Source organism: Colius striatus, unplaced genomic scaffold (assembly GCF_028858725.1).
Source record: "Colius striatus isolate bColStr4 unplaced genomic scaffold, bColStr4.1.hap1 scaffold_44, whole genome shotgun sequence".
NCBI lineage: Eukaryota > Metazoa > Chordata > Aves > Coliiformes > Coliidae > Colius > Colius striatus.
The window spans coordinates 242,472-264,889 of record NW_026908525.1 but is presented as its reverse complement, the minus strand read 5'-3'; the positions used below and the strand labels follow the sequence as shown (position 1 = coordinate 264,889).

At 45.8% G+C, this 22,418-nt stretch overlaps 1 protein-coding gene across 1 annotated transcript in view; it reads left to right on the top strand.

The window, feature by feature from the left end:
• LOC133629414 (uncharacterized) overlaps positions 1 to 22,418 on the top strand; it is a 97,168-nt gene that overhangs the window by 2,725 nt on the left and 72,025 nt on the right. The window lies entirely within an intron of this gene.

Genomic DNA, 22,418 nt, shown 5'->3' with positions numbered 1-22,418 from the left:
CGGCTCCTCGATTTCCTCTGAGGTGCGCGTCTGCCTGGGTAGAGGAAAGCTTCGCCTTTCAGTAGCTCCCATACTCAGCGATATAATTTAACAGACAAAATGTATTTTATTCAATGGAAGCTGAAAAGAAAAAGTGTGGTATTGAAGATAGCTCCCACAGGAAAGCAGCTGCAAATGTGACACCATGCTGGCTGATAGACTGCATGGGGATCTACTTACTACTGTAGGTGGGGTCTGCGTTCCTGCTTTCTTGTAGCTCCCATATTCAGTGGTATAATTTAACAGACAAAATGTATTTTATTCAATGGAAGCTGAGGAGAAAAAGTGTGGTATTGAAGATAGCTACCACAGGAAAGCAGTTGCAATTGTGACACCGTGCTGGCTGATAGACTGCATGGGGACCTACTTACTACTGTAGCTGGGGTCTGCCTTCCTGCTTTCTTGTAGCTCCCATACTCAGTGGCATAACTTAAAAGACACATGTATTTTTTCAATGGGAGCTGAGGAGAAAAAGTGTGGTATTAAAGATAGCTCCCACAGGAAAGCAGCTGCAAATGTGACACCATGCTGGCTGATAGACTGCATGGGGACCTACTTACTACTGTAGCTGGGCTCTGCCTTCCTGCTTTCTTGTAGCTCCCATACTCAGTGGTATAACTTAACAGACACAATGTATTTTTTTCAATGGGAGCTGAGGAGAGAAAGTGGTTATTAAAGATAGCTCCCACAGGAAAGCAGCTGCAAATGTGACACCGTGCTGGCTGATAGACTGCATGGGGACCTACTTACTACTGTAGCTGGGGTCTGCCTTCCTGCTTTCTTGTAGCTCCCATACTCAGTGGCATAACTAAACAGACACATGTATTTTTTCAAAGGGAGCTGATGATAAAAACTGTGGTATTGAAGATAGCTCCCACAGGAAAGCAGCTGCAAATGTGACACCGTGCTGGCTGATAGACTGCATGGGGACCTACTTACTACTGTAGCTGGGGTCTGCCTTCCTCCTTTCTTGTAGGTCCCATTCTCAGTGGTATACCTAAATAGACACATGTATTTTTTCAATGGGAGCTGAATAGAAAAACTGTGGTATTTAACATAGCTCTCACAGGAAAGCAGCTGCAAATGTGACACCGTGCTGGCTGATAGACTGCATGCGGACCTACTTACTGCTGTAGCTGGGCTCTGCCTTCCTGCTTTCTTGTAGCTCCCATACTCAGTGGTATACCTTAACAGACACATGTATTTTTTCAATCCGAGCTGAAAAGAAAAAGTGTGGTATTGAAGATAGCTCCCACAGGAAAGCAGCTGCAAATGTGACACCGTGCTGGCTGATAGACTGCATGGGGACCTACTTACTACTGTAGCTGGGGTCTGCCATCCTGCTTTCTTGTAGCTCCCATATTCAGTGGTATAACTTAAAAGACAAAATGTATTTTTTTCAAAGGGAGTTGAGGAGAAAAAGTGTGGTATTGAAGATAGCTCCCACAGGAAAGCAGCTGCAAATGTGACACCGTGCTGGCTGATACACTGCATGGGGTCCTACTTACTACTATACTGGGGTCTGGCTTCCTGCTTTCTTGTACCTCCCATATTCAGTGTCATAACTTAACAGACACATGTATTTTTTCAAAGAGAGCTGTGGATAAAAACTGTGGTATTGAAGATAGCTCCCACAGGAAAGCAGCTGCAAATGTGACACTGTGCTGGCTGATAGACTGCATGTGGACCTACTTACTACTGTAGCTGGGGTCTGCCTTCCTGCTTTCTTGTAGCTCCCATACTCACTGGCATACGTTAATAGACACGTGTATTTTTTTCAATGGGATCTGAACAGAAAAAGTGTGGTATTGAAGATAGATCCCACAGGAAAGCAGCTGCAAATGTGACACTGTGCTGGCTGATAGACTGCATGGGGACCTACTACTACTGTAGCTGGGGTCTGCCTTCCTGCTTTCTTGTAGCTCCCATACTCAGTGGTATACCTTAACAGACACATGTATATTTTTCAATGGGAGCTGAACAGAAAAAGTGTGGTATTGAAGATAGCTCCCACAGGAAAGCAGCTGCAAATGTGACACTGTGCTGGCTGATAGATTGCATGGGGACCTACTTACTACTGTAGCTGGGGTCTGCCTTCCTGCTTTCTTGTAGCTCCCATACTCAGTGGTATAACTTAACAGACACAATGTATTTTTTTCAATGGGAGCTGAGGAGAGAAAGTGTGGTATTAAAGATAGCTCCCACAGGAAAGCAGCTGGAAATGTGACACCGTACTGTTTGATAGATTGCATGGGGACCTACTTACTACTGTAGCTGGGGTCTGCCTTCCTGCTTTCTTGTAGCTCCCATACTCAGCGGTATAATTTAACAGACAAAATGTATATTTTCAAAGGGAGCTGAGGAGAAAAAGTGTGGTATTGAAGATAGCTCCCACAGGAATGCAGCTGCAAATGTGACACCGTGCTGGCTGATAGACTGCATGGGGACCTACTTACTACTGTAGCTGGGGTCTGCCTTCCTGCTTTCTTGTAGCTCCCATACTCAGTGCTATAACTTTACAGACACAATGTATTTTTTCAATGACAGCTGAGGAGACAAAGTGTGGTATTGAAGATAGCTCCCACAGGAAAGCAGCTGCAAAATTGACACCGTGCTGGCTGATAGACTGCATGGGGACCTACTTACTACTGTAGCTGGGCTCTGCCTTTCTGCTTTCTTGTAGCTCCCATACTCAGCGGTATAATTTAACAGACAAAATGTATATTTTCAAAGGGAGCTGAGGAGAAAAAGTGTGGTATTGAAGATAGCTCCCACAGGAAAGCAGCTGCAAATGTGACACTGTGCTGGCTGATAGACTGCATCCAGACGTACTTACTACTGTAGTTGGGGTCTGCCTTCCTGCTTTCTTGTAGCTCCCATACTGAGTGGTATACCTTAACAGACACATGTATTTTTTCAATGGGAGCAGAACAGAAAAAGTATGGTATTGAAGAGAGCTCCCACAGGAAAGCAGCTTCAAATATGACACCGTGCTGGCTATAGACTGCATGGGGACCTACTTACTACTGTAGCTGGGGTCTGCCTTCCTGCTTTCTTGTAGCTCCCATACTCAGCGGTATAATTTAATAGACAAAATGTATTTTTTCAACGGGAGCTGAGGAGAAAAAGTGTGGTATTGAAGATAGCTCCCACAGGAAAGCAGCTGCAAATGTGACACCGTGCTGGCTGATAGACTGCATGGGGACCTACTTACTACTGTAGCTGGGGTATGCCTTCCAGCTTTCTTGTAGCTCCCATACTCAGTGGTATAACATAACAGACAAAATGTATTTTTTTTAATGGGAGCTGAACAGAAAAAGTGTGGTATTGAAGATAGCTCCCACAGGAAAGCAGCTGCAAATGTGACACCGTGCTGGCTGATAGACTGCATGAGGACCTACTTACTACTGTGGCTGGGGTCTGCCTTTCTGCTATTTTGTAGCTCCCATATTCAGTGGTATACCTTAACAGATACATGTATTTTTTCAATCGGAGCAGAACAGAAAAAGTGTGGTATTGAAGATAGCTCCCACAGGAAAGCAGCTGCAAATGTGACACCGTGCTGGCTGATAGACTGCATGGAGACCTACTTACTACTGTAGCTGGGCTCTGCCTTTCTGCTTTCTTGTAGCTCCCATATTCAGTGGTATACCTTAAGAGACACATGTATTTTTTTAAGCGGAGCAGAACAGAAAAAGTGTGGTATTAAAGATAGCTCCCACAGGAAAGTAGCTGCAAATGTGACACCGTGCTGGCTGATAGACTGCATGGGGTCCTACTTACTACTGTAGCTGGGGTCTGCCTTCCTGCTTTCTTGTAGCTCCCATACCCAGTGGCATAACTTAACAGACAGATGTATTTTTCCAAAGGGATCTGAGGATAAAAACTATGGTATTGAAGATAGCTCCCAAAGGAAAGCAGCTGCAAATGTGACACCGTGCTGGCTGATAGAGTGCATGGGGACCTACTTACTACTGTAGCTGGGGTCTGCCTTCCTGCTTTCTTGTAGCTCCCATATTCAGTGGTATACCTTAACAGACAGATGTATTTTTACAAAGGGAGCTGAGGATAAAAACTGTGGTATTGAAGATAGCTCCCACAGGAAAGGAGCTGCAAATGTCACACCGTGCTGGCTGATAGACTGCATGGGGACCTACTTACTACTGTAGCTGGGGTCTGCCTTCCTGCTTTCTTGTAGCTCCCATACTCAGTGGTATACCTTAACAGACACATGTATTTTTTCAATGGGAGCAGAACAGAAAAAGTGTGGTTTTTAAGATAGCTCCCACAGGAAAGCAGCTCCAAATGTGACACCGTGCTGGCTGATAGACTGCATGGGGACCTACTTACTACTGTAGCTGGGGTCTGCCTTCCTGCTTTCTTGTAGCTCCCATACTCAGCGGTATAATTTAACAGACAAAATGTATTTTATTCAATGGGAGCTGAACAGAAAAAGTGTGGTATTGAAGATAGCTCCCACAGGAAAGAAGCTGCAAATGGGACACCGTTCTGGCTGATAGACTGCATGGGGACCTACTTACTACTGTAGCTGGGGTCTGCCTTCCTGCTTTCTTGTAGCTCCCATACTCAGCGGTATAATTTAACAGACAAAATGTATTTTATTCAATGGGAGCTGAACAGAAAAAGTGTGGTATTGAAGATAGCTCCCACAAGAAAGCAGCTGCAAATGTGACACCGTGCTGGCTGATAGACTGCATGGGGACCTACTTACTACTGTAGCTGGGGTCTTGTCGAGGAGTGGTTAAGGGAGAATGGACATGGATCCCAGGGTATAATGTTAGGCCCGATGGGGCAAGGCAATCTTAGTTCCAGTTATATGAATTTAATGCACAATCAAGACCAGAATCAGAGTCATGGTTAAAGCAGTTGCTGTCACGCAGACAGCAGGCCGCTTTCTCTTCCTTCAAGGTCGGGCTGTTTTCAGCTAACGAGGTAACAGCCCATGGTGGAAAACAACTACGGGGGAAAAACAAGATGGGAAAATGTGAGGGAGCTTGCTTATCGCAGAAACCGCAAGTAGGATGAGCATAAGAATGTAATCTATTAGCTGCTGTTGCTGAGCTGGCTTTGAAGCTGCTGTGTATATAAGTTAGAGCCTGCTCTCAATGAAGAAGAAGATTTCTGCTATCACTCACATTGAGTAGGACTGATTTCTTCCCACCCAGCTGAGAATCAGACCCTGGGTTGATCGCCGCATGAAGTAGTCTTCGTGCCTGGGTTTTTCAGGCTTTTGTGCCTGGGATTCAGGCCTTCGTGCCTGGGTTTTTCAGGCCTTTGTGCCTGGGTTTTTAAGGCTTTTGTGCCTGGGTTTCAGGCCTTCGTGCCTGGGTTTCAGGCTTCGTGCCTGGTTTTTTCAGGCCTTTGTGCCTGGGTTTTTCAGGCTTTTGTGCCTGGGTTTCAGGCCTTCGTGCCTGGGTTTTTCAGGCCTTCGTGCCTGGGTTTTTCAGGCTTTTGTGCCTGGGTTTCAGGCTTCGTGCCTGGGTTTTCAGGCTTCGTGCCTGGGTTTCAGGCCTTCGTGCCTGGGTTTCAGGCTTCGTGCCTGGGTTTCAGGCCTTCGTGCCTGGGTTTCAGACTTGGTGCCTGGGTTTCAGGCTTCGTGCCTGGGTTTCAGGCCTTTGTGCCTGGGTTTCAGGCTTCGTGCCTGGGTTTCAGGGCTTCGTGCCTGGGTTTCAGGCCTTCGTGCCTGGGTTTCAGTCTTCGTGCCTGGGTTTCAGGCCTTCGTGCCTGGGTTTAAGGCTTCGTGCCTGGGTTTCAGGCTTCGTGCCTGGGTTTCAGGCCTTCGTGCCTGGGTTTCAGACTTGGTGCCTGGGTTTCAGGCTTCGTGCCTGGGTTTCAGGACTTTGTGCCTGGGTTTCAGGCTTCGTGCCTGGGTTTCAGGGCTTCGTGCCTGGGTTTCAGGCCTTCGTGCCTGGGTTTCAGTCTTCGTGCCTGGGTTTCAGGCCTTCATGCCTGGATTTCAGGCCTTCGTGCCTGGGTTTAAGGCTTCGTGCCTGGGTTTCAGGCTTCAAGCCTGGGTTTTTCAGGCCAAGAGCCGAAAACTTCGCGGCAGGGTCTGCCTTCCTGCTTTCTTGTAGTTCCCTTACTCAGCGGTATACCTTAACAGACACATGTGTTTTTTCAAAGGGAGCTGAACAGAAAAAGTGTGGTATTGAAGATAGCTCCCACAGGAAAGGAGCTGCAAATGTGACACCGTGCTGGCTGATCGACTGCATGGGGACCTACTTACTACTGTAGCTGGGGTCTGCCTTCCTGCTTTCTTGTAGCTCCCATACTCAGTGGCATAACTTAAAAGACACATGTATTTTTTCAATGGGAGCTGAGGAGAAAAAGTGTGGTATTGAAGATAGCTCCCACAGGAAAGCAGCTGCAAATGTGACACCGTGCTGGCTGATAGACTGCATGGGGACCTAGTTAATACTGTAGCTGGGGTCTGCCTTCCTGCTTTTTTGTAGCTTCCATCATCAGTGGCATAACTTAACAGACAAAATGTATTTTTTGAATGGGAGCTGAGGAGAAAAAGTGTGGTATTTAAGATAGCTCCCACAGGAAAGCAGCTGCAAATGTGACACTGTGCTGGCTGATAGACTGCATGGGGACCTAGTTAATACTGTAGCTGGGGTCTGCCTTCCTGCTTTCTTGTAGCTCCCATATTCAGTGGTATACCTTAACAGATACATTTATTTTTTCAATTGGAGCTGAACAGAAAAAGTGTGGTATTGAAGATAGCTCCCACAGGAAAGCAGCTGCAAATGTGACACCGTGCTGGCTGATAGACTGCATGGGGACCTACTGACTACTGTAGCTGGGGTCTGCCTTCCTGCTTTCTTGTAGCTCCCATGCTCAGTGGCATAACTTAACAGACACATGTATTTTTTCAATGGGAGCTGAGGAGAAAAAGTGTGGTATTGAAGATAGCTCCCACAGGAAAGCAGCTGCAAATGTGACACCGTGCTGGCTGATAGACTGCATGGGGACCTACTTACTACTGTGGCTGGGGTCTGCCTTCCTGCTTTCTTGTAGCTCCCATACTCAGTGGCATAACTTAACAAACACATGTATTTTTTCAATGGGAGCAGAACAGAAAAAGTGTGGTATTGAAGATAGCTCCCACAGGAAAGCAGCTGCAAATGTGACACCGTGCTGGCTGATAGACTGCATGGGGACCTACTTACTACTGTAGCTGAGGTCTGCCTTCCTGCTTTCTTGTAGCTCCCATACTCAGTGGTATACCTTAACAGACACATGTATTTTTTCAATGGTAGAAGAACAGAAAAAGTGTGGTATTGAAGATAGCTCCCACAGGAAAGCAGCTGCAAATGTGACACCGTGCTTGCTGGCTGATAGACTGCATGGGGACCTACTTACTACTGTAGCTGGGGTCTGCCTTCCTGCTTTCTTGTAGTTCCCATACTCAGCAGTATAACTTAACAGACAAAATGTATTTTTTCAATGGGAGCTGAGGAGAAAAAGTGTGGTATTGAAGATAGCTCCCACAGGAAAGCAGCTGCAAATGTGACACTGTGCTGGCTGATAGACTACATGGGGACCTAGTTAATACTGTAGCTGGGCTCTGCCTTCCTGCTTTCGTGTAGGTCCCATACTCAGTGGCATAACTTAACAGACACATGTATTTTTTCAATGGGAGCTGAGGAGAAAAAGTGTGGTATTGAAGATAGCTCCCACAGGAAAGCAGCTGCAAATGTGACACCGTGCTGACTGATAGACTGCATGGGGACCTACTTACTACTGTAGCTGGGGTCTGCCTTCCTGCTTTCTTGTAGCTCCCATACTCAGTGGCATAACTTAACAGACACATGTATTTTTTCAATGGGAGCTGAGGAGAAAAAGTGTGGTATTGAAGATAGCTCCCACAGGAAAGCAGCTGCAAATGTGACACCGTGCTGACTGATAGACTGCATGGGGACCTAGTTAATACTGTAGCTGGGGTGTGCCTTCCTGCTTTCTTGTAGCTCCTATACTCAGTGGCATAACTTAACAGACCAAATGTATTTTTTCAATGGGAGCTGAGGAGAAAAAGTGTGGTATTGAAGATAGCTCCCACAGGAAAGCAGCTGCAAATGTGACACCGTGCTGGCTGATAGACTGCATGGGGACCTACTTACTACTGTAGCTGGGGTCTTGTCGAGGAGTGGTTAAGGGAGAATGGACATGGATCCCAGGGTATAATGTTAGGCCCGATGGGGCAAGGCAATCTTAGTTCCAGTTAGATGAATTTAATGCACAATCAAGACCAGAGTCAGAGCCATGGTTAAAGCACTTGCTGTTAAGCAGACAGCAGGCCGCTTTCTCTTCCTTCAAGGTCGGGCTGTTTTCAGCTAACGAGGTAACAGCCCATGGTGGAAAACAACTACGGGGGAAAAACAAGATGGGAAAATGTGAGGGAGCTTGCTTATGGCAGAAACCGCAAGTAGGATGAGCATAAGAATGTAATCTATTAGCTGCTGTTGCTGAGCTAGCTTTGAAGCTGCTGTGGATATAAGTTAGAGCCTGCTCTCAATGAAGAAGAAGATTTCTGCTATCACTCACATTGAGTAGGACTGATTTCTTCCCACCCAGCTGAGAATCGGACCCTGGGTTGATCGCCGCATGAAGTAGTCTTCGTGCCTGGGTTTTTCAGGCTTTTGTGCCTGGGATTCAGGCCTTCGTGCCTGGGTTTTTCAGGCCTTTGTGCCTGGGTTTTTAAGGCTTTTGTGCTTGGGTTTCAGGCCTTCGTGCCTGGGTTTCAGGCTTCGTGCCTGGGTTTTTCAGGCCTTTGTGCCTGGGTTTTTCAGGCTTTTGTGCCTGGGTTTCAGGCCTTCGTGCCTGTGTTTTTCAGGCCTTCGTGCCTGGGTTTTTCAGGCCAAGAGCCGAAAACTTCGCGGCAGGGTTTGCCTTCCTGCTTTCTTGTATCTCCCATACTCAGCGGTATACCTTAACAGACACATATGTTTTTTCAAAGGGAGCTGAACAGAAAAAGTGTGGTATTGAAGATAGCTCCCACAGGAAAGGAGCTGCAAATGTGACACCGTGCTGGCTGATAGACTGCATGGGGACCTACTTACTACTGTAGCTGGGGTCTGCCTTCCTGCTTTCTTGTAGCTCCCATACTCAGTGGTATAACTTAAAAGACACATGTATTTTTTCAATGGGAGCTGAGGAGAAAAAGTGTGGTATTGATGATAGCTCCCACAGGAAAGCAGCTGCAAATGTGACACCGTGCTGACTGATAGACTGCATGGGGACCTAGTTAATACTGTAGCTGGGGTGTGCCTTCCTGCTTTCTTGTAGCTCCTATACTCAGTGGCATAACTTAACAGACAAAATGTATTTTTTCAATGGGAGCTGAGGAGAAAAAGTGTGGTATTGAAGATAGCTCCCACAGGAAAGCAGCTGCAAATGTGACACCGTGCTGGCTGATAGACTGCATGGGGACCTACTTACTACTGTAGCTGGGGTCTGCCTTCCTGCTTTCTTGTAGCTCCCATACTCAGTGGCATAACTTAACAGACACATGTATTTTTTCAATGGGAGCTGAGGAGAAAAAGTGTGGTATTGAAGATAGCTCCCACAGGAAAGCAGCTGCAAATGTGACACCGTGCTGGCTGATAGACTGCATGGGGACCTAGTTAATACTGTAGCTGGGGTGTGCCTTCCTGCTTTCTTGTACCTCCTATACTCAGTGGCATAACTTAACAGACAAAATGTATTTTTTCAATGGGAGCTGAGGAGAAAAAGTGTGGTATTGAAGATAGCTCCCACAGGAAAGCAGCTGCAAATGTGACACCGTGCTGGCTGATAGACTGCATGGGGACCTACTGACTACTGTAGCTGGGATCTATCTTCCTGCTTTCTTGTAGCTCCCATACTCAGTGGCATAACTTAACAGACACATGTATTATTTCAATGGGAGCTGAGGATATAAAGTGTGATATTGAAGATAGCTCCCACAGGAAAGCAGCTGCAAATGTGACACCGTGCTGGCTGACCCCAGCTACAGTAGTAAGTAGGTCCCCATGCAGTCTATCACCCAGCACGGTGTCACATTTGCAGCTGCTTTCCTGTGGGAGCTATCTTCAATACCACAGTTTTTATCCTCAGCTCCCTTTGAAAAAATACATGTGTATGTTAAGTTATGCCACTGAGTATGGGAGCTAAAAGATAGCAGGAAGGCAGACCCCAGTTACAGTAGTAAGTAGGTCCCAATGCACTCTATCAACCAGCACGCTGTCACATTTGCAGCTGCTTTCCTGTGGGAGCTATCTTCAATAACATAGTTTTTCTCCCCAGCTCCTATTGAAAAAATACGTGTGTTTGTTAAGGTATACCACTGAGTATGGGAGCTACAAGAAAGCAGGAAGGCAGACCCCAGCTACAGTAGTAAGTAGGTCTCCATGAAGTCTATCAGCCAGCATGGTGTCACATTTCAAGCTGCTTTCCTGTGGGAGCTATCTTCAATACCACACTTTTTCTCCTCAGCTTCCATTGAAAAAATAAATGTGTCTGTTAAGGTATACCACTGAATATGGGAGCTACAACAAAGCAGGAAGGCAGACCCCAGCTACAGTAGTAAGTAGGTCCCCATGCAGTCTATCAGCCAGCACGGTGTCACATTTGCAGCTGCTTTCCTGTCGGAGCTATCTTCAATAACACACCTTTAATCCTCAGCTCCCATTGAAAAAATACATGTGTCTGTTAAGTTATGCCACTAACTATGGGAGCTACAAGAAAGCAGGAAGGCAGACCCCAGCTACTTTAGTAAGTAGGTCCCCATGCAGTCTATCAGCCAGCACGGTGTCACATTTGCAGCTGCTTTCCTCTGGCAGCTATCTTCAATACCACAGTTTTTATCCTCAGCTCCCATGAAAAAAATACATGTGTCTGTTAAGTTATGCCACTGAGTATGCGAGCTACAAGAAAGCAGGAAGGCAGACCCCAGCTACAGTAGTAAGTAGGTCCCCATGCAGTCTATCAGCCAGCACGGTGTCACATTTGCAGCTGCTTTTCTGTCGGAGCTATCTTCAATAACACAACTTTTATCCTCAGCTCCCATTGAAAAAATACATGTGTCTGTTAAGTTATGCCACTAACTATGGGAGCTACAAGAAAACAGGCAGGCAGACCCCAGCTACAGTAGTAAGTAGGTCCCCATGCAGTCTATCAGCTATCACGGTGTCACATTTGCAGCTGCTTTCTTATGGGAGCTATCTTCAATACCACACTTTTTCTCCTCAGCTCCCATTGAAAAAATACATTTTCTCTGTTAAATTGTACCACTGAGTATGGGAGCTACAAGAAAGCAGGAAGGCAGCCTCCAGCTACACTACTAAGTACGTCCCCATGCAGTCTATCAGCCAGCATGGTGTCACATTTGCAGCTGCTTTCCTGTGGGAGCTATCTTCAATACCACAGTTTTTATCCTCACCTCCCATTGAAAAAATACATGTGTATGTTAAGTTATGCCACTGAGTATGGGAGCTACAAGAAAGCAGGAAGGCAGACCCCAGCTACAGTAGTAAGTAGGTCCCCATGCAGTCTATCAGCCAGCACGGTGTCACATTTGCAGCTGCTTTTCTGTCGGAGCTATCTTCAATAACACAACTTTTATCCTCAGCTCCCATTGAAAAAAAAAATGTGTCTGTTAATTTATGCCACTAACTATGGGAGCTACAAGAAAACAGGAAGGCAGACCCCAGCTACAGTAGTAAGTAGGTCCCCATGCAGTCTATCAGCCAGCACGGTGTCACATTTGCAGCTGCATTCCTGTGGGAGCAATCTTCAATACCACACTTTTTCTCCTCAGCTCCCATTGAAAAAATACATGTGTCTGTTAAGGTATACCACTGAGTATGGGAGCTACAAAAAAGCAGGAAGGCAGACCCCAGCTACAGTAGTAAGTAGATCCGCATGCAGTCTATCAGCCACCACAGTGTCACATTTGCACCTCCTTTCCTGTGGGAGCAATCTTCAATACCACACTTTTTCTCCTCAGCTCCCATTGAATAAAATACATTTTGTCTGTTAAGTTATAGTGCTGAGTATGGGAGCTACAAGAAAGCAGGAAGGCAGACCCCAGCTACAGTAGTAAGTAGGTCCCCATGCAGTCTATCAGCCAGCACGGTGTAACATTTGCAGCTGCTTTCCTGTGGGAGCTATCTTCAATACCACACATTTTTTATCCTAATCTCCCTTTGAAAAAATACATGTGTCTGTTAAGTTATGCCACTGAGTATGGGACCTACAAGAAAGCAGGAAGGCAGACCCCAGCTAGAGTAGTAAGTAGGTCCCCATGCAGTCTATCAGCCAGCACGGTGTCACATTTGCAGCTGCTTTCTTGTGGGAGCTATCTTCAATACCACACTTTTTCTCCTCAGCTCCGATTGAAAAAATACATATTCTCTGTTAAATTGTACCGCTGAGTATGGGAGCTACAAGAAAACAGGAAGGCAGACCCCAGCTGCAGTAGGAAGTAGGTCCCCATGCATTCTATCAGCCAGCACCGTGTCACATTTGCAGCTGCTTTCCTGTGGGAGCTATCTTCAATACCACACTTTTTCTGTTCAGCTCCCATTGAAAGAATACATTTTTCAGTCAAGGTATACCACTGAGTATGGGAGCTACAAGAAAGCAGAAGGCAGACCCCAGCTACAGTAGTAAGTAGATCCCCATGCAGTCTATAGCCAGCACAGTGTCACATTTGCACCTCCTTTCCTGTGGGAGCTATCTTCAATACCACACTTTTTCTGTTCAGCTCCCATTGAATAAAATACATTTTGTCTGTTAAGGTATACCACTGAGTATGGGAGCTACAACAAAGCAGGAAGGCAGACCCCAGCTACAGTAGTAAGTAGGTCCCCATGCAGTCTATCAGCCAGCACGGTGTCACATTTGCAGCTGCTTTCCTGTCGGAGCTATCTTCAATAACACACCTTTAATCCTCAGCTCCCATTGAAAAAATACATGTGTCTGTTAAGTTATGCCACTAACTATGGGAGCTACAAGAAAGCAGGAAGGCAGACCCCAGCTACTTTAGTAAGTAGGTCCCCATGCAGTCTATCAGCCAGCACGGTGTCACATTTGCAGCTGCTTTCCTCTGGCAGCTATCTTCAATACCACAGTTTTTATCCTCAGCTCCCATTGAAAAAATACATGTGTCTGTTAAGTTATGCCACTGAGTATGCGAGCTACAAGAAAGCAGGAAGGCAGACCCCAGCTACAGTAGTAAGTAGGTCCCCATGCAGTCTATCAGCCAGCACGGTGTCACATTTGCAGCTGCTTTTCTGTCGGAGCTATCTTCAATAACACAACTTTTATCCTCAGCTCCCATTGAAAAAATACATGTGTCTGTTAAGTTATGCCACTAACTATGGGAGCTACAAGAAAACAGGAAGGCAGACCCCAGCTACAGTAGTAAGTAGGTCCCCATGCAGTCTATCAGCTAGCACGGTGTCACATTTGCAGCTGCTTTCTTGTGGGAGCTATCTTCAATACCACACTTTTTCTCCTCAGCTCCCATTGAAAAAATACATTTTCTCTGTTAAATTGTACCACTGAGTATGGGAGCTACAAGAAAGCAGGAAGGCAGACTCCAGCTACACTACTAAGTACGTCCCCATGCAGTCTATCAGCCAGCATGGTGTCACATTTGCAGCTGCTTTCCTGTGGGAGCTATCTTCAATACCACAGTTTTTATCCTCACCTCCCATTGAAAAAATACATGTGTATGTTAAGTTATGCCACTGAGTATGGGAGCTACAAGAAAGCAGGAAGGCAGACCCCAGCTACAGTAGTAAGTAGGTCCCCATGCAGTCTATCAGCCAGCACGGTGTCACATTTGCAGCTGCTTTTCTGTCGGAGCTATCTTCAATAACACAACTTTTATCCTCAGCTCCCATTGAAAAAAAAAATGTGTCTGTTAATTTATGCCACTAACTATGGGAGCTACAAGAAAACAGGAAGGCAGACCCCAGCTACAGTAGTAAGTAGGTCCCCATGCAGTCTATCAGCCATCACGGTGTCACATTTGCAGCTGCATTCCTGTGGGAGCAATCTTCAATACCACACTTTTTCTCCTCAGCTCCCATTGAAAAAATACATGTGTCTGTTAAGGTATACCACTGAATATGGGAGCTACAAAAGAGCAGGAAGGCAGACCCCAGCTGCAGTAGTAAGTAGGTCCCCATGCATTCTATCAGCCAGCACCGTGTCACATTTGCAGCTGCTTTCCTGTGGGAGCTATCTTCAATATCACGCTTTTACGGTTCAGCTGCCATTGAAAAAATACGTGTGTCTGTTAAGGTATACCACTGAGTATGGGAGCTACAAGAAAGCTGGAAGGCAGACCCCAGCTACAGTAGTACGTAGGTCCCCATGCAGTCTATCAGCCAGCACGGTGTCACATTTGCAGCTGCTTTCCTGTGCGAGCTATCTTCAATACCACACTTTTTATCCTCAGCTCTTTTTGAATAAAAACATGTGTATGTTAATTGATGCCACTGAGTATGGGAGCTACAAGAAAGCAGGAAGGCAAACCCCAGCTACAGTAGGAACTAGGTCCCCATGCAGTCTATCAGCCAGCACGGTGTCACATTTGCAGCTGCTTTCTTGTGGGAGCTATCTTCAATACCACACTTTTTCTGTTCAGCTCCCATTGAAAAAATACATGTGCCTGTTAAGGTACACCACTGAATATGGGAGCTACAAGAAAGCAGGAAGGCAGACTCCAGCTACAGTAGTAAGTAGGTCCCCATGCAGTCTATCAGCCACCACAGTGTCACATTTGAACCTCCTTTCCTGTGGGAGCTATCTTCAATACCACACTTTTTCTCCTCAGCTCCCATTGAAAAAATACATGTGTGTTTTAAGATATACCACTGAGAATGGGACCTACAACAAAGCAGGACGGCACACCCCACCAACAGTAGCAAGTAGGTCCCCATGCAGTCTATCAGCCAGCACGGTGTCACATTTGCAGCTGCTTTCCTGTGGGAGCTATCTTCAATACCACAGTTTTTATCCTCAGCTCCCATTGAAAAAATACATGTGTCTGTTAAGTTATTGCACTGAGTATGGGAGCTACAAGAAAGCAGGAAGGCAGACCCCAGCTACAGTAGTAAGTAGGTCCGCATGCTGTCTATCAGCCAGCACGGTGTCACATTTGCAGCTCCATTCCTGTGGGAGCTATCTTCAATACCACAGTTTTTATCCTCAGCTCCCATTGAAAAAATACATGTGTCTGTTAAGTTATGCCACTGAGTATGGGAGCTACAAGAAAGCAGGAAGGCAGACCCCAGCTACAGTAGTAAGTAGGTCCCCATGCAGTCTATCAGCCAGCACGGTGTCACATTTGCAGCTGCTTTCCTGTGGGAGCTATCTTCAATACCACACTTTTTCTCCTCAGCCGCACTGAAAAAATACATGTGTCTATTAAGGTGTACCACTGAGTATGGGAGCTACAAAAAAGCAGGAAGGCAGACCCCAGCTACAGTAGTAAGTAGGTCCCCATGCAGTCTATCAGCCAGCACGGTGTCACATTTGCAGCTGCTTTCCTGTGGGAGCTATCTTCAATACCACAATTTTTCTGTTCAGCTCCCATTGACAAAATACATTTTGTCTGTTAAGGTATATCACTGACTATGGGAGCTACAAGAAAGCAGGAAGGCAGACCTCAGTTACAGTAGTAAGTAGGTCCACATGCAGTCTATCAGCCAGCACGGTGTCACATTTGCAGCTGCTTTCCTGTGGGAGCTATCTGCAATACCACACTTTTTCTCCTCAGCTCCCATTGAAAAAATACATGTATCTGTTAAGGTATATCGCTGAGTATGGGAGCTACAAGAAAGCAGGAAGGCAGACCCCAGCTACAGTAGTAAGTAGGTCCCCATGCAGTCTATCAGCCAGCACGGTGTCACATTTGCAGCTGCTTTCCTGTGGGAGCTATCTTCAATACCGCAGTTTTTCTGTTCAGCTCCTATTGAATAAAATACATGTGTCTGTTAAATTATACCGCTGAGTATGGGAGCTACAAGAAAGCAGAAAGGCAGACCCCAGCTACAGTAATCAGTAGGTCCTCATGCAGTCTATCAGCCAGCACGGTGTCACATTTGCAGCTGCTTTCCTGTGGGAGCTATCTTCAATACCACACTTTTTATGTTCAGCTCCCATTGAAATAAATACATTTTGTCGGGTAGGTTATACCACTGAGTATGGGAGCTACAAGAAAGCAGGAAGGCAGATCCCAGCTACAGTAGTCAGTAGGTCCCCATGCAGTCTATCAGCCAGCACGGTGTCACATTTGCAGCTCCTTTCCTGTGGGAGCTATCTTCAATACCACACTTTTTCTCCTCAGCTCCCATTGAAAAAAATACATTTTGTCTGTTAAGTTATGCCACTGAGTATGGGAGCTACAAGAAAGCAGGAAGGCAGACCCCAGCTACAGTAGTAAATAGGTCCCCATGCAGTCTATCAACCAGCACGGTGTCACATTTGCAGCTCCTTTCCTACATTAGCTATCTTCAATACCACACTTTTTCCCCTCAGCTCCCATTGAAAAAAAACATGTGTCTGTTAAGGTATACCACTGATTATGGGAGCTACAAGAAAGCAGGAAGGCAGACCCCAGCTACAGTAGTAAGTAGGTCCCCATGCAGTCTATCAGTCAGCACGGTGTCACATTTGCAGCTGCTTTCCTGTGGGAGCTATCTTCAATACAACACTTTTTATCCTCAGCTCCCATTAAATGAAATACATTTTGTCTGTTAAGTTATGCCACTGAGTATGGGAGCTCCTTTCCTGTGGGAGCTATCTTCAATACCACACTTTTTCTGTTCAGCTCCCATTGAAAAAATACATGTGTCTGTTAAGGTATACCACTGAGTATGGGAGCTACAAGAAAGCAGCAAGGCAGACCCCAGCTACAGTAGTAAGAAGGTCTCCATGCAGTCTATCAGCCAGTACGGTGTCACATTTGCAGCTGCTTTCCTGTGGGAGCTATCTTCAATACCACACTTTTTCTCCTCAGCTCACATTGAAAAAATAAATGTGTTTGTTAAGTTATATCGCACAGTATGGGAGGTACAAAAAAGCAGGAAGGCAGACCCCAGCTACAGTAGTAAGTAGGTCCCCATGCAGTCTATCAGTCAACACGGTGTCACATTTGCAGCTGCTTTCCTGTGGGAGCTATCTTCAATACCACACTTTTTCTCCTCAGCTCCCATTGAAAAAAATACATTTTGTCTGTTAAGTTATACCGCTGAGTATGGGAGCTACAAGAAAGCAGGAAGGCAGACCCCAGCTACAGTAGTAAGTAGGTGCCCATGCAGTATATCAGCCAGCACAGTGTCATATTTTCAGCTCCTTTCCTGTGGGAGCTATCTTCAATACCATACTTTTTCTGTTCAGCTCCCATTGAATAAAATACATTTTGTCTGTTAAATTATACCGCTGAGTATGGGAGCTACACAAAAGCAGTAAGGTAGACCCCAGCTACAGTAGTAGTAGGTCCCCATGCAGTCTATCAGCCAGCACGGTGTCACATTTGCAGCTGCTTTCCTGTGGGAGCTATCTTCATATACCACACTTTTTCTCCTCAGCTCTCATTGAAAAAATACATGTGTCTTCAGTTATACTGCTGAGTATGGGAACTACAAGAAAGCAGGAAGGCAGACCCCAGCTACAGTAGTAAGTAGGTCCGCATGCAGTGTATCAGCCAGCACGGTGTCACATTTGCAGCTGCTTTCCTGTGGGAGCTATCTTCAATACCACACTTTTTCTCCTCAGCTCCCATTGAATAAAATACATTTTGTCTGTTAAATTATGCCACTGAGTATGGGAGGTACAAATAAGCAGGAAGGCAGACCCCAGCTAGTGTAGTAAGTTGTCCCCATGCAGTCTATCAGGCAGCACGGTGTCACATTTGCAGCTGCTTTCCTGTGGGAGCTATCTTCAATACCACACTTTTTCTGTTCAGCTTCCATTAAATAAAATACATTTTCTCTGTTAAATTATACCACTGAGTATGAGAGCTACAAGAAAGCAGGAAGGCAGACCCCAACTACAGTAGGAAGTAGGTCCCCATGCAGTCTATCAGCCAGCACGGTGTCACATTTGCAGCTGCTTTCCTGTGGGAGCTATCTTCAATACCACACTTTTTCTCCTCAGCTCCCATTGAAAAAATACATGTGTCTGTTAAGTTATGCCACACAGTATGGGAGCTACAAGACAACAGGAAGGCAGACCCCAGCTACAGTAGTAAGTAGGTCCCCATGCAGTCTATCAGCCAGCACGGTGTCACATTTGCAGCTCATTTCCTGTGGCAGCTATCTTCAATACCACACTGTTTCTCCTCAGCTCCCATTGAAAAAATACATGTCTCTGTTAAGTTACGCAACTGATTATGGGAGCTACAAGACAGCAGGAAGGCAGACCCCAGCTACAGTAGTAAGTAGGTCCCCATGCAGTCTATCAAACAGCACGGTGTCACATTTGCAGATGCTTTCATGTGGGAGCTATCTTCAATACCACACTTTTTCTCCTCAGCTCCCATTGAAAAAATACATGTGTCTTCAGTTATACTGCTGAGTATGGGAACTACAAGAAAGCAGGAAGGCAGACCCCAGCTACAGTAGTAAGTAGGTCCGCATGCAGTCTATTAGCCAGCACGATGTCACATTTGCAGCTGCTTTCCTGTGGGAGCTATCTTCAATACCACACTTTTTCTCCTCAGCTCCCATTGAATAAAATACATTTTGTCTGTTAAATTATGCCACTGAGTATGGGAGGTACAAAAAAGCAGGAAGGCAGACCCCAGCTAGTGTAGTAAGTTGTCCCCATGCAGTCTATCAGGCAGCACGGTGTCACATTTGCAGCTGCTTTCCTGTGGGAGCTATCTTCAATACCACACTTTTTCTGTTCAGCTCCCATTGAATAAAATACATTTTGTGTGTTAAGGTATACCACTGAATATGGGAGCTACAAGAAAGCAGGAAGTCAGACCCCAGCTACAGTAGTAAGTAGGTCCCCATGCAATCTATCAGCATGCACGGTGTCACATTTGCAGCTGCTTTCCTGTGGGAGCTATCTTCAATACCACACTTTTTCTGTTCAGCTCCCACTGAATAAAAATACATTTTGTCTATTAAATTATACCGCTGAGTATGGGAGCTACAAGAAAGTAGGAAGGCAGACCCCAGCTACAGTAGTAAGTAGGTCCCCATGCAGTCTATCAGCCAGCACGGTGTCACATTTGCAGCTGCTTTCCTGTGGGAGCTATCTTCAATACCACACTTTTTCTCCTCAGCTCCCATTGACAAAATACATGTGTCTGTTAAGGTATATCACTGACTATGGGAGCTACAAGAAAGCAGGAAGGCAGACCTCAGTTACAGTAGTAAGTAGGTCCCCATGCAGTCTATCAGCCAACACGGTGTCACATTTGCAGCTGCTTTCCTGTGGGAGCTATCTTCAATACCACACTTTTTATGTTCAGCTCCCATTGAAATAAATACATTTTGTCGGGTAGGTTATACCACTGAGTATGGGAGCTACAAGAAAGCAGGAAGGCAGACCCCAGCTACAGTAGTAAGTAGGTCCCCATGCAGTCTATCAGCGAGCACGGTGTCACATTTGCAGCTGCTTTCCTGTGGGAGCTATCTTCAATACCACACTTTTTCTGTTCAGCTCCCATTGAATAAAATACATTTTGTGTGTTAAGGTATACCACTGAATATGGGAGCTACAAGAAAGCAGGAAGGCAGACCCCAGCTACAGTAGTAAGTAGGTCCCCATGCAATCTATCAGCCACCACGGTGTCACATTTGCAGCTGCTTTCCTGTGGGAGCTATCTTCAATACCACAGTTTTTCTGTTCAGCTCCCATTGAAAAAATACATGTGTTTGTTAAGGTATACCGCTGAGTATGGGAGCAACAAGAAAGCAGGAAGGCAGACCGCAGCTACAGTAGTCAGTAGGTCCTCATTCACTCTATCAGCCAGAACGGTGTCACATTTGCAGCTGCTTTCCTGTGGGAGCTATCTTCAATACCACACTTTTTCTGTTCAGCTCCCACTGAATAAAATACATTTTGTCTGTTAAGTTATGCCACTGAGTATGGGAGCTACAAGAAAGCAGGAAGGCAGACCCCAGCTACAGTAGTAAGTAGGTCCCCATGCAGTCTATCAGGCAGCACGGTGTCACATTTGTAGCTGCTTTCCTGTGGGAGCTATCTTCAATACCACACTTTTTCTGTTCAGCTCCCATTGAATAAAATACATTTTGTGTGTTAAGGTATACCACTGAATATGGGAGCTACAAGAAAGCAGGAAGGCAGACCCCAGCTACAGTAGTAAGTAGGTCCCCATGCAATCTATCAGCCACCACGGTGTCACATTTGCAGCTGCTTTCCTGTGGGAGCTATCTTCAATACCACAGTTTTTCTGTTCAGCTCCCATTGAAAAAATACATTTGTCTGTTAAGGTATACCGCTGAGTATGGGAGCAACAAGAAAGCAGGAAGGCAGACCGCAGCTACAGTAGTCAGTAGGTCCTCATTCACTCTATCAGCCAGCACGGTGTCACATTTGCAGCTGCTTTCCTGTGGGAGCTATCTTCAATACCACACTTTTTCTGTTCAGCTCCCACTGAATAAAATACATTTTGTCTGTTAAGTTATGCCACTGAGTATGGGAGCTACAAGAAAGCAGGAAGGCAGACCCCAGCTACAGTAGTCAGTAGGTCCCCATGCATTCTATCAGCCAGCACGGTGTCACATTTGCAGCTGCTTTCCTGTGGGAGCTATCTTCAATACCACACTTTTTCTCCTCAGCTCCCATTGAAAAAATACATATGACTGTTAAGGTGTACCACTGAGTATGGGAACTACAAGAAAGCAGGAAGGCAGACCCCCCTACAGTAGTAAGTAGGTCCCCATGCAGTCTATCAGCCAGCACGGTGTCACATTTGCAGCTGCTTTCCTGTGGGAGCTATCTTCAATACCACACTTTTTATGTTCAGCTCCCATTGAAATAAATACATTTTGTCGGGTAGGTTATACCACTGAGTATGGGAGCTACAAGAAAGCAGGAAGGCAGATCCCAGCTACAGTAGTCAGTAGGTCCCCATGCAGTCTATCAGCCAGCACGGTGTCACATTTGCAGCTCCTTTCCTGTGGGAGCTATCTTCAATACCACACTTTTTCTCCTCAGCTCCCATTGAAAAAAATACATTTTGTCTGTTAAGTTATGCCACTGAGTATGGGAGCTACAAGAAAGCAGGAAGGCAGACCCCAGCTACAGTAGTAAATAGGTCCCCATGCAGTCTATCAACCAGCACGGTGTCACATTTGCAGCTCCTTTCCTACATTAGCTATCTTCAATACCACACTTTTTCCCCTCAGCTCCCATTGAAAAAAAACATGTGTCTGTTAAGGTATACCACTGATTATGGGAGCTACAAGAAAGCAGGAAGGCAGACCCCAGCTACAGTAGTAAGTAGGTCCCCATGCAGTCTATCAGTCAGCACGGTGTCACATTTGCAGCTGCTTTCCTGTGGGAGCTATCTTCAATACAACACTTTTTATCCTCAGCTCCCATTAAATGAAATACATTTTGTCTGTTAAGTTATGCCACTGAGTATGGGAGCTCCTTTCCTGTGGGAGCTATCTTCAATACCACACTTTTTCTGTTCAGCTCCCATTGAAAAAATACATGTGTCTGTTAAGGTATACCACTGAGTATGGGAGCTACAAGAAAGCAGCAAGGCAGACCCCAGCTACAGTAGTAAGAAGGTCTCCATGCAGTCTATCAGCCAGTACGGTGTCACATTTGCAGCTGCTTTCCTGTGGGAGCTATCTTCAATACCACACTTTTTCTCCTCAGCTCACATTGAAAAAATAAATGTGTTTGTTAAGTTATATCGCACAGTATGGGAGGTACAAAAAAGCAGGAAGGCAGACCCCAGCTACAGTAGTAAGTAGGTCCCCATGCAGTCTATCAGTCAACACGGTGTCACATTTGCAGCTGCTTTCCTGTGGGAGCTATCTTCAATACCACACTTTTTCTCCTCAGCTCCCATTGAAAAAAATACATTTTGTCTGTTAAGTTATACCGCTGAGTATGGGAGCTACAAGAAAGCAGGAAGGCAGACCCCAGCTACAGTAGTAAGTAGGTGCCCATGCAGTATATCAGCCAGCACAGTGTCATATTTTCAGCTCCTTTCCTGTGGGAGCTATCTTCAATACCATACTTTTTCTGTTCAGCTCCCATTGAATAAAATACATTTTGTCTGTTAAATTATACCGCTGAGTATGGGAGCTACACAAAAGCAGTAAGGTAGACCCCAGCTACAGTAGTAGTAGGTCCCCATGCAG